Source organism: Oncorhynchus mykiss, chromosome 1 (genome assembly GCF_057628025.1).
Source record: "Oncorhynchus mykiss isolate SJ-2025 chromosome 1, ASM5762802v1, whole genome shotgun sequence".
Lineage (NCBI taxonomy): Eukaryota > Metazoa > Chordata > Actinopteri > Salmoniformes > Salmonidae > Oncorhynchus > Oncorhynchus mykiss.
Window position 1 is genome coordinate 90,669,346 of NC_143022.1, and position 14,020 is coordinate 90,683,365.

At 43.7% G+C, this 14,020-nt stretch overlaps 1 protein-coding gene across 4 annotated transcripts in view; it reads left to right on the top strand.

Annotated features, from left to right (window-relative positions):
• LOC149985683 (ABC transporter G family member 23-like) overlaps window positions 1–14,020 on the top strand; it is a 94,048-nt gene that overhangs the window by 47,153 nt on the left and 32,875 nt on the right. The window lies entirely within an intron of this gene.

Consider the following 14,020-nt stretch of genomic DNA (forward strand, 5'->3'; position numbering starts at 1 on the left):
CTCCTCTCTTCTCTTCTCTTCTGTTCTCCTGTCTTCTCTTCTGTTCTCCTGTCTTCTCTTCTGTTCTCCCCTCTTCTCTTCTCCTGTCTTCTCTTCTCTTCTGTTCTCCTGTCTTCTCTTCTGTTCTCTTCTCCCCTTCACTCTAAAACACTGTCAATAACCAGGTTTCCTTCCACAGTCAAACCGTATACATTTTTTTATTTTTTAATCACGACAGTTGTGATGGAAACAGTTAGCAGACAGATCATTTGTTCATTCGACATGGTGGGACCTTTTTGTGTCTGTAAAATACACAAATATTGATATAATAACCATCATATCGAAGTCAACTTGAAGTCACGCGATGACATGTTGTGTGGTCCTCCCACCACGACTCAGGAAACCATACAGTTTATTAGACTACAGATGACATGTTGTGGTGTCCTCCCACTACGACTCAGGAAACCATACAGTTTATTAGACTACAGATGACATGTTGAGGTGTCCTCCCACTACGACTCAGGAAACCATACAGTTTATTAGACTACAGATGACATGTTGAGGTGTCCTCCCACTACGACTCAGGAAACCATGCAGTTTATTAGACTACAGATGACATGTTGAGGTGTCCTCCCACTACGACTCAGGAAACCATGTAGTTTATTAGACTACAGATGACATGTTGTGTTGTCCTCCCACTACGACTCAGGAAACCATGTAGTTTATTAGACTACAGATGACATGTTGTGTTGTCCTCCCACTACGACTCAGGAAACCATACAGTTTATTAGACTACAGATGACATGTTGTGGTGTCCTCCCACTACGACTCAGGAAACCATGTAGTTTATTAGACTACAGATGACATGTTGTGGTGTCCTCCCACTACGACTCAGGAAACCATGTAGTTTATTAGACTACAGATGACATGTTGTGTTGTCCTCCCACTACGACTCAGGAAACCATACAGTTTATTAGACTACAGATGACATGTTGAGGTGTCCTCCCACTACGACTCAGGAAACCATACAGTTTATTAGACTACAGATACATGTTGTGTTGTCCTCCCACTACGACTCAGGAAACCATGCAGTTTATTAGACTACAGATGACATGTTGTGTTGTCCTCCCACTACGACTCAGGAAACCATACAGTTTATTAGACTACAGATGACATGTTGAGGTGTCCTCCCACTACGACTCAGGAAACCATACAGTTTATTAGACTACAGATGACATGTTGTGGTGTCCTCCCACTACGACTCAGGAAACCATACAGTTTATTAGACTACAGATGACATGTTGAGGTGTCCTCCCACTACGACTCAGGAAACCATACAGTTTATTAGACTACAGATACATGTTGTGTTGTCCTCCCACTACGACTCAGGAAACCATGCAGTTTATTAGACTACAGATGACATGTTGAGGTGTCCTCCCACTACGACTCAGGAAACCATACAGTTTATTAGACTACAGATGACATGTTGAGGTGTCCTCCCACTACGACTCAGGAAACCATACAGTTTATTAGACTACAGATGACATGTTGAGGTGTCCTCCCACTACGACTCAGGAAACCATGCAGTTTATTAGACTACAGATGACATGTTGAGGTGTCCTCCCACTACGACTCAGGAAACCATGCAGTTTATTAGACTACAGATGATATGTTGTGTGGTCCTCCCACTACGACTCAGGAAACCATGCAGTTTATTAGACTACAGATGACATGTTGTGGTGTCCTCCCACTACGACTCAGGAAACCATGTAGTTTATTAGACTACAGATGACATGTTGTGTGGTCCTCCCACTACGACTCAGGAAACCATGTAGTTTATTAGACTACAGATGATATGTTGTGGTGTCCTCCCACTACGACTCAGGAAACCATACAGTTTATTAGACTACAGATGACATGTTGTGTGGTCCTCCCACTACGACTCAGGAAACCATGTAGTTTATTAGACTACAGATGATATGTTGTGTGGTCCTCCCACTACGACTCAGGAAACCATACAGTTTATTAGACTACAGATGACATGTTGAGGTGTCCTCCCACTACGACTCAGGAAACCATGTAGTTTATTAGACTACAGATGATATGTTGTGTGGTCCTCCCACTACGACTCAGGAAACCATACAGTTTATTAGACTACAGATGACATGTTGAGGTGTCCTCCCACTACGACTCAGGAAACCATACAGTTTATTAGACTACAGATGACATGTTGAGGTGTCCTCCCACTACGACTCAGGAAACCATACAGTTTATTAGACTACAGATGATATGTTGTGTGGTCCTCCCACTACGACTCAGGAAACCATACAGTTTATTAGACTACAGATGATATGTTGTGTTGTCCTCCCACTACGACTCAGGAAACCATACAGTTTATTATACTACAGATGACATGTTGTGTGGTCCTCCCACTACGACTCAGGAAACCATACAGTTTATTAGACTACAGATGATATGTTGTGTGGTCCTCCCACTACGACTCAGGAAACCATACAGTTTATTAGGCTACAGATGACATGTTGTGGTGTCCTCCCACTACGACTCAGGAAACCATACAGTTTATTAGGCTACAGATGACATGTTGAGGTGTCCTCCCACTACGACTCAGGAAACCATGCAGTTTATTAGACTACAGATGACATGTTGTGTTGTCCTCCCACTACGACTCAGGAAACCATACAGTTTATTAGACTACAGATGATATGTTGTGTGGTCCTCCCACTACGACTCAGGAAACCATACAGTTTATTAGACTACAGATGACATGTTGTGGTGTCCTCCCACTACGACTCAGGAAACCATACAGTTTATTAGACTACAGATGATATGTTGTGGTGTCCTCCCACTACGACTCAGGAAACCATACAGTTTATTAGACTACAGATGACATGTTGAGGTGTCCTCCCACTACGACTCAGGAAACCATACAGTTTATTAGGCTACAGATGACATGTTGAGGTGTCCTCCCACTACGACTCAGGAAACCATACAGTTTATTAGACTACAGATGACATGTTGAGGTGTCCTCCCACTACGACTCAGGAAACCATACAGTTTATTAGACTACAGATGACATGTTGAGGTGTCCTCCCAATACGACTCAGGAAACCATACAGTTTATTAGACTACAGATGACATGTTGAGGTGTCCTCCCACTACGACTCAGGAAACCATACAGTTTATTAGACTACAGATGACATGTTGAGGTGTCCTCCCACTACGACTCAGGAAGCCATACAGTTTATTAGACTACAGATGACATGTTGTGTGGTCCTCCCACTACGACTCAGGAAACCATGTAGTTTATTAGACTACAGATGATATGTTGAGGTGTCCTCCCACTACGACTCAGGAAACCATGCAGTTTATTAGGCTACAGATGACATGTTGAGGTGTCCTCCCACTACGACTCAGGAAACCATACAGTTTATTAGGCTACAGATGATATGTTGTGTGGTCCTCCCACTACGACTCAGGAAACCATGCAGTTTATTAGACTACAGATGACATGTTGTGTGGTCCTCCCACTACGACTCAGGAAACCATACAGTTTATTAGGCTACAGATGACATGTTGAGGTGTCCTCCCACTACGACTCAGGAAACCATACAGTTTATTAGACTACAGATGACATGTTGTGTGGTCCTCCCACTACGACTCAGGAAACCATACAGTTTATTAGACTACAGATGACATGTTGAGGTGTCCTCCCACTACGACTCAGGAAACCATACAGTTTATTAGACTACAGATGACATGTTGAGGTGTCCTCCCACTACGACTCAGGAAACCATACAGTTTATTAGACTACAGATGACATGTTGTGTTGTCCTCCCACCACGACTCAGGAAACCATGCAGTTTATTAGACTACAGATGACATGTTGTGTTGTCCTCCCACTACGACTCAGGAAACCATGTAGTTTATTAGACTACAGATGACATGTTGAGGTGTCCTCCCACTACGACTCAGGAAACCTTGCAGTTTATTAGACTACAGATGATATGTTGTGTGGTCCTCCCACTACGACTCAGGAAACCATGCAGTTTATTAGACTACAGATGACATGTTGTGTGGTCCTCCCACTACGACTCAGGAAACCATACAGTTTATTAGACTACAGATGACATGTTGAGGTGTCCTCCCACTACGACTCAGGAAACCATGTAGTTTATTAGACTACAGATGACATGTTGAGGTGTCCTCCCACTACGACTCAGGAAACCATACAGTTTATTAGACTACAGATGACATGTTGTGTGGTCCTCCCACTACGACTCAGGAAACCATGCAGTTTATTAGACTACAGATGACATGTTGAGGTGTCCTCCCACTACGACTCAGGAAACCATACAGTTTATTAGACTACAGATGATATGTTGTGTGGTCCTCCCACTACGACTCAGGAAACCATACAGTTTATTAGACTACAGATGATATGTTGTGTTGTCCTCCCACTACGACTCAGGAAACCATACAGTTTATTATACTACAGATGACATGTTGTGTGGTCCTCCCACTACGACTCAGGAAACCATACAGTTTATTAGACTACAGATGATATGTTGTGTGGTCCTCCCACTACGACTCAGGAAACCATACAGTTTATTAGACTACAGATGACATGTTGAGGTGTCCTCCCACTACGACTCAGGAAACCATACAGTTTATTAGACTACAGATGACATGTTGAGGTGTCCTCCCACTACGACTCAGGAAACCATGCAGTTTATTAGACTACAGATGACATGTTGAGGTGTCCTCCCACTACGACTCAGGAAACCATACAGTTTATTAGGCTACAGATGACATGTTGTGGTGTCCTCCCACTACGACTCAGGAAACCATACAGTTTATTAGGCTACAGATGACATGTTGAGGTGTCCTCCCACTACGACTCAGGAAACCATGCAGTTTATTAGACTACAGATGACATGTTGTGTTGTCCTCCCACTACGACTCAGGAAACCATACAGTTTATTAGACTACAGATGATATGTTGTGTGGTCCTCCCACTACGACTCAGGAAACCATACAGTTTATTAGACTACAGATGACATGTTGTGGTGTCCTCCCACTACGACTCAGGAAACCATACAGTTTATTAGACTACAGATGATATGTTGTGGTGTCCTCCCACTACGACTCAGGAAACCATACAGTTTATTAGACTACAGATGACATGTTGAGGTGTCCTCCCACTACGACTCAGGAAACCATACAGTTTATTAGGCTACAGATGACATGTTGAGGTGTCCTCCCACTACGACTCAGGAAACCATACAGTTTATTAGACTACAGATGACATGTTGAGGTGTCCTCCCACTACGACTCAGGAAACCATACAGTTTATTAGACTACAGATGACATGTTGAGGTGTCCTCCCAATACGACTCAGGAAACCATACAGTTTATTAGACTACAGATGACATGTTGAGGTGTCCTCCCACTACGACTCAGGAAACCATACAGTTTATTAGACTACAGATGACATGTTGAGGTGTCCTCCCACTACGACTCAGGAAGCCATACAGTTTATTAGACTACAGATGACATGTTGTGTGGTCCTCCCACTACGACTCAGGAAACCATGTAGTTTATTAGACTACAGATGATATGTTGAGGTGTCCTCCCACTACGACTCAGGAAACCATGTAGTTTATTAGGCTACAGATGACATGTTGAGGTGTCCTCCCAATACGACTCAGGAAACCATGCAGTTTATTAGGCTACAGATGACATGTTGAGGTGTCCTCCCACTACGACTCAGGAAACCATACAGTTTATTAGGCTACAGATGATATGTTGTGTGGTCCTCCCACTACGACTCAGGAAACCATGCAGTTTATTAGACTACAGATGACATGTTGTGTGGTCCTCCCACTACGACTCAGGAAACCATACAGTTTATTAGGCTACAGATGACATGTTGAGGTGTCCTCCCACTACGACTCAGGAAACCATACAGTTTATTAGACTACAGATGACATGTTGTGTGGTCCTCCCACTACGACTCAGGAAACCATACAGTTTATTAGACTACAGATGACATGTTGAGGTGTCCTCCCACTACGACTCAGGAAACCATACAGTTTATTAGACTACAGATGACATGTTGAGGTGTCCTCCCACTACGACTCAGGAAACCATACAGTTTATTAGACTACAGATGACATGTTGTGTTGTCCTCCCACCACGACTCAGGAAACCATGCAGTTTATTAGACTACAGATGACATGTTGTGTTGTCCTCCCACTACGACTCAGGAAACCATGTAGTTTATTAGACTACAGATGACATGTTGAGGTGTCCTCCCACTACGACTCAGGAAACCATACAGTTTATTAGACTACAGATGACATGTTGAGGTGTCCTCCCACTACGACTCAGGAAACCATGCAGTTTATTAGACTACAGATGACATGTTGTGTTGTCCTCCCACTACGACTCAGGAAACCATACAGTTTATTAGACTACAGATGACATGTTGAGGTGTCCTCCCACTACGACTCAGGAAACCATGCAGTTTATTAGACTACAGATGATATGTTGTGTGGTCCTCCCACTACGACTCAGGAAACCATGCAGTTTATTAGACTACAGATGACATGTTGTGTGGTCCTCCCACTACGACTCAGGAAACCATACAGTTTATTAGACTACAGATGACATGTTGAGGTGTCCTCCCACTACGACTCAGGAAACCATGTAGTTTATTAGACTACAGATGACATGTTGAGGTGTCCTCCCACTACGACTCAGGAAACCATACAGTTTATTAGACTACAGATGACATGTTGTGTGGTCCTCCCACTACGACTCAGGAAACCATGCAGTTTATTAGACTACAGATGACATGTTGAGGTGTCCTCCCACTACGACTCAGGAAACCATACAGTTTATTAGACTACAGATGACATGTTGTGTGGTCCTCCCACTACGACTCAGGAAACCATGCAGTTTATTAGACTACAGATGACATGTTGAGGTGTCCTCCCACTACGACTCAGGAAACCATACAGTTTATTAGACTACAGATGACATGTTGAGGTGTCCTCCCACTACGACTCAGGAAACCATGTAGTTTATTAGACTACAGATGACATGTTGAGGTGTCCTCCCACTACGACTCAGGAAACCATACAGTTTATTAGACTACAGATGACATGTTGTGTGGTCCTCCCACTACGACTCAGGAAACCATGCAGTTTATTAGACTACAGATGACATGTTGTGTGGTCCTCCCACTACGACTCAGGAAACCATACAGTTTATTAGACTACAGATGACATGTTGAGGTGTCCTCCCACTACGACTCAGGAAACCATGTAGTTTATTAGACTACAGATGACATGTTGAGGTGTCCTCCCACTACGACTCAGGAAACCATGCAGTTTATTAGACTACAGATGACATGTTGAGGTGTCCTCCCACTACGACTCAGGAAACCATACAGTTTATTAGACTACAGATGACATGTTGAGGTGTCCTCCCACTACGACTCAGGAAACCATACAGTTTATTAGGCTACAGATGACATGTTGTGGTGTCCTCCCACTACGACTCAGGAAACCATACAGTTTATTAGACTACAGATGACATGTTGAGGTGTCCTCCCACTACGACTCAGGAAACCATGCAGTTTATTAGACTACAGATGACATGTTGAGGTGTCCTCCCACTACGACTCAGGAAACCATACAGTTTATTAGACTACAGATGACATGTTGAGGTGTCCTCCCACTACGACAGGAAACCATACAGTTTATTAGGCTACAGATGACATGTTGAGGTGTCCTCCCACTACGACTCAGGAAACCATACAGTTTATTAGACTACAGATGACATGTTGAGGTGTCCTCCCACTACGACTCAGGAAACCATACAGTTTATTAGACTACAGATGACATGTTGTGTGGTCCTCCCACTACGACTCAGGAAACCATACAGTTTATTAGGCTACAGATGACATGGTGTGTGGTCCTCCCACTACGACTCAGGAAACCATACAGTTTATTAGACTACAGATGACATGTTGTGTTGTCCTCCCACTACGACTCAGGAAACCATGCAGTTTATTAGGCTACAGATGACATGTTGAGGTGTCCTCCCACTACGACTCAGGAAACCATACAGTTTATTAGACTACAGATGACATGTTGTGTGGTCCTCCCACTACGACTCAGGAAACCATACAGTTTATTAGACTACAGATACATGTTGTGTTGTCCTCCCACTACGACTCAGGAAACCATACAGTTTATTAGACTACAGATGACATGTTGTGTGGTCCTCCCACTACGACTCAGGAAACCATGCAGTTTATTAGACTACAGATGATATGTTGTGGTGTCCTCCCACTACGACTCAGGAAACCATGCAGTTTATTAGGCTACAGATGACATGTTGAGGTGTCCTCCCACTACGACTCAGGAAACCATACAGTTTATTAGACTACAGATGACATGTTGAGGTGTCCTCCCACTACGACTCAGGAAACCATGCAGTTTATTAGTCTACAGATGACATGTTGTGGTGTCCTCCCACTACGACTCAGGAAACCATACAGTTTATTAGACTACAGATGACATGTTGAGGTGTCCTCCCACTACGACTCAGGAAACCATACAGTTTATTAGACTACAGATGATATGTTGTGGTGTCCTCCCACTACGACTCAGGAAACCATACAGTTTATTAGACTACAGATGACATGTTGAGGTGTCCTCCCACTACGACTCAGGAAACCATACAGTTTATTAGACTACAGATGACATGTTGAGGTGTCCTCCCACTACGACTCAGGAAACCATACAGTTTATTAGACTACAGATGACATGTTGAGGTGTCCTCCCACTACGACTCAGGAAACCATACAGTTTATTAGGCTACAGATGACATGTTGAGGTGTCCTCCCACTACGACTCAGGAAACCATGCAGTTTATTAGACTACAGATGACATGTTGAGGTGTCCTCCCACTACGACTCAGGAAACCATACAGTTTATTAGGCTACAGATGACATGTTGTGGTGTCCTCCCACTACGACTCAGGAAACCATACAGTTTATTAGGCTACAGATGACATGTTGAGGTGTCCTCCCACTACGACTCAGGAAACCATGCAGTTTATTAGACTACAGATGACATGTTGTGTTGTCCTCCCACTACGACTCAGGAAACCATACAGTTTATTAGACTACAGATGATATGTTGTGTGGTCCTCCCACTACGACTCAGGAAACCATACAGTTTATTAGACTACAGATGACATGTTGTGGTGTCCTCCCACTACGACTCAGGAAACCATACAGTTTATTAGACTACAGATGATATGTTGTGGTGTCCTCCCACTACGACTCAGGAAACCATACAGTTTATTAGACTACAGATGACATGTTGAGGTGTCCTCCCACTACGACTCAGGAAACCATACAGTTTATTAGGCTACAGATGACATGTTGAGGTGTCCTCCCACTACGACTCAGGAAACCATACAGTTTATTAGACTACAGATGACATGTTGAGGTGTCCTCCCACTACGACTCAGGAAACCATACAGTTTATTAGACTACAGATGACATGTTGAGGTGTCCTCCCAATACGACTCAGGAAACCATACAGTTTATTAGACTACAGATGACATGTTGAGGTGTCCTCCCACTACGACTCAGGAAACCATACAGTTTATTAGACTACAGATGACATGTTGAGGTGTCCTCCCACTACGACTCAGGAAGCCATACAGTTTATTAGACTACAGATGACATGTTGTGTGGTCCTCCCACTACGACTCAGGAAACCATGTAGTTTATTAGACTACAGATGATATGTTGAGGTGTCCTCCCACTACGACTCAGGAAACCATGTAGTTTATTAGGCTACAGATGACATGTTGAGGTGTCCTCCCAATACGACTCAGGAAACCATGCAGTTTATTAGGCTACAGATGACATGTTGAGGTGTCCTCCCACTACGACTCAGGAAACCATACAGTTTATTAGGCTACAGATGATATGTTGTGTGGTCCTCCCACTACGACTCAGGAAACCATGCAGTTTATTAGACTACAGATGACATGTTGTGTGGTCCTCCCACTACGACTCAGGAAACCATACAGTTTATTAGGCTACAGATGACATGTTGAGGTGTCCTCCCACTACGACTCAGGAAACCATACAGTTTATTAGACTACAGATGACATGTTGTGTGGTCCTCCCACTACGACTCAGGAAACCATACAGTTTATTAGACTACAGATGACATGTTGAGGTGTCCTCCCACTACGACTCAGGAAACCATACAGTTTATTAGACTACAGATGACATGTTGAGGTGTCCTCCCACTACGACTCAGGAAACCATACAGTTTATTAGACTACAGATGACATGTTGTGTTGTCCTCCCACCACGACTCAGGAAACCATGCAGTTTATTAGACTACAGATGACATGTTGTGTTGTCCTCCCACTACGACTCAGGAAACCATGTAGTTTATTAGACTACAGATGACATGTTGAGGTGTCCTCCCACTACGACTCAGGAAACCATACAGTTTATTAGACTACAGATGACATGTTGAGGTGTCCTCCCACTACGACTCAGGAAACCATGCAGTTTATTAGACTACAGATGACATGTTGTGTTGTCCTCCCACTACGACTCAGGAAACCATACAGTTTATTAGACTACAGATGACATGTTGAGGTGTCCTCCCACTACGACTCAGGAAACCATGCAGTTTATTAGACTACAGATGATATGTTGTGTGGTCCTCCCACTACGACTCAGGAAACCATGCAGTTTATTAGACTACAGATGACATGTTGTGTGGTCCTCCCACTACGACTCAGGAAACCATACAGTTTATTAGACTACAGATGACATGTTGAGGTGTCCTCCCACTACGACTCAGGAAACCATGTAGTTTATTAGACTACAGATGACATGTTGAGGTGTCCTCCCACTACGACTCAGGAAACCATACAGTTTATTAGACTACAGATGACATGTTGTGTGGTCCTCCCACTACGACTCAGGAAACCATGCAGTTTATTAGACTACAGATGACATGTTGAGGTGTCCTCCCACTACGACTCAGGAAACCATACAGTTTATTAGACTACAGATGACATGTTGTGTGGTCCTCCCACTACGACTCAGGAAACCATGCAGTTTATTAGACTACAGATGACATGTTGAGGTGTCCTCCCACTACGACTCAGGAAACCATACAGTTTATTAGACTACAGATGACATGTTGAGGTGTCCTCCCACTACGACTCAGGAAACCATGTAGTTTATTAGACTACAGATGACATGTTGAGGTGTCCTCCCACTACGACTCAGGAAACCATACAGTTTATTAGACTACAGATGACATGTTGTGTGGTCCTCCCACTACGACTCAGGAAACCATGCAGTTTATTAGACTACAGATGACATGTTGTGTGGTCCTCCCACTACGACTCAGGAAACCATACAGTTTATTAGACTACAGATGACATGTTGAGGTGTCCTCCCACTACGACTCAGGAAACCATGTAGTTTATTAGACTACAGATGACATGTTGAGGTGTCCTCCCACTACGACTCAGGAAACCATGCAGTTTATTAGACTACAGATGACATGTTGAGGTGTCCTCCCACTACGACTCAGGAAACCATACAGTTTATTAGACTACAGATGACATGTTGAGGTGTCCTCCCACTACGACTCAGGAAACCATACAGTTTATTAGGCTACAGATGACATGTTGTGGTGTCCTCCCACTACGACTCAGGAAACCATACAGTTTATTAGACTACAGATGACATGTTGAGGTGTCCTCCCACTACGACTCAGGAAACCATGCAGTTTATTAGACTACAGATGACATGTTGAGGTGTCCTCCCACTACGACTCAGGAAACCATACAGTTTATTAGACTACAGATGACATGTTGAGGTGTCCTCCCACTACGACAGGAAACCATACAGTTTATTAGGCTACAGATGACATGTTGAGGTGTCCTCCCACTACGACTCAGGAAACCATACAGTTTATTAGACTACAGATGACATGTTGAGGTGTCCTCCCACTACGACTCAGGAAACCATACAGTTTATTAGACTACAGATGACATGTTGTGTGGTCCTCCCACTACGACTCAGGAAACCATACAGTTTATTAGGCTACAGATGACATGGTGTGTGGTCCTCCCACTACGACTCAGGAAACCATACAGTTTATTAGACTACAGATGACATGTTGTGTTGTCCTCCCACTACGACTCAGGAAACCATGCAGTTTATTAGGCTACAGATGACATGTTGAGGTGTCCTCCCACTACGACTCAGGAAACCATACAGTTTATTAGACTACAGATGACATGTTGTGTGGTCCTCCCACTACGACTCAGGAAACCATACAGTTTATTAGACTACAGATACATGTTGTGTTGTCCTCCCACTACGACTCAGGAAACCATACAGTTTATTAGACTACAGATGACATGTTGTGTGGTCCTCCCACTACGACTCAGGAAACCATGCAGTTTATTAGACTACAGATGATATGTTGTGGTGTCCTCCCACTACGACTCAGGAAACCATGCAGTTTATTAGGCTACAGATGACATGTTGAGGTGTCCTCCCACTACGACTCAGGAAACCATACAGTTTATTAGACTACAGATGACATGTTGAGGTGTCCTCCCACTACGACTCAGGAAACCATGCAGTTTATTAGTCTACAGATGACATGTTGTGGTGTCCTCCCACTACGACTCAGGAAACCATACAGTTTATTAGACTACAGATGACATGTTGAGGTGTCCTCCCACTACGACTCAGGAAACCATACAGTTTATTAGACTACAGATGATATGTTGTGGTGTCCTCCCACTACGACTCAGGAAACCATACAGTTTATTAGACTACAGATGACATGTTGAGGTGTCCTCCCACTACGACTCAGGAAACCATACAGTTTATTAGACTACAGATGACATGTTGAGGTGTCCTCCCACTACGACTCAGGAAACCATACAGTTTATTAGACTACAGATGACATGTTGAGGTGTCCTCCCACTACGACTCAGGAAACCATACAGTTTATTAGGCTACAGATGACATGTTGAGGTGTCCTCCCACTACGACTCAGGAAACCATGCAGTTTATTAGACTACAGATGACATGTTGAGGTGTCCTCCCACTACGACTCAGGAAACCATGCAGTTTATTAGACTACAGATGACATGTTGTGTTGTCCTCCCACTACGACTCAGGAAACCATGCAGTTTATTAGACTACAGATGACATGTTGTGTGGTCCTCCCACTACGACTCAGGAAACCATACAGTTTATTAGGCTACAGATGACATGTTGAGGTGTCCTCCCACTACGACTCAGGAAACCATACAGTTTATTAGACTACAGATGACATGTTGTGTGGTCCTCCCACTACGACTCAGGAAACCATACAGTTTATTAGACTACAGATGACATGTTGAGGTGTCCTCCCACTACGACTCAGGAAACCATACAGTTTATTAGACTACAGATGACATGTTGAGGTGTCCTCCCACTACGACTCAGGAAACCATACAGTTTATTAGACTACAGATGACATGTTGTGTTGTCCTCCCACCACGACTCAGGAAACCATGCAGTTTATTAGACTACAGATGACATGTTGTGTTGTCCTCCCACTACGACTCAGGAAACCATGTAGTTTATTAGACTACAGATGACATGTTGAGGTGTCCTCCCACTACGACTCAGGAAACCATGCAGTTTATTAGACTACAGATGATATGTTGTGTGGTCCTCCCACTACGACTCAGGAAACCATGCAGTTTATTAGACTACAGATGACATGTTGTGTGGTCCTCCCACTACGACTCAGGAAACCATACAGTTTATTAGACTACAGATGACATGTTGAGGTGTCCTCCCACTACGACTCAGGAAACCATGTAGTTTATTAGACTACAGATGACATGTTGAGGTGTCCTCCCACTACGACTCAGGAAACCATAC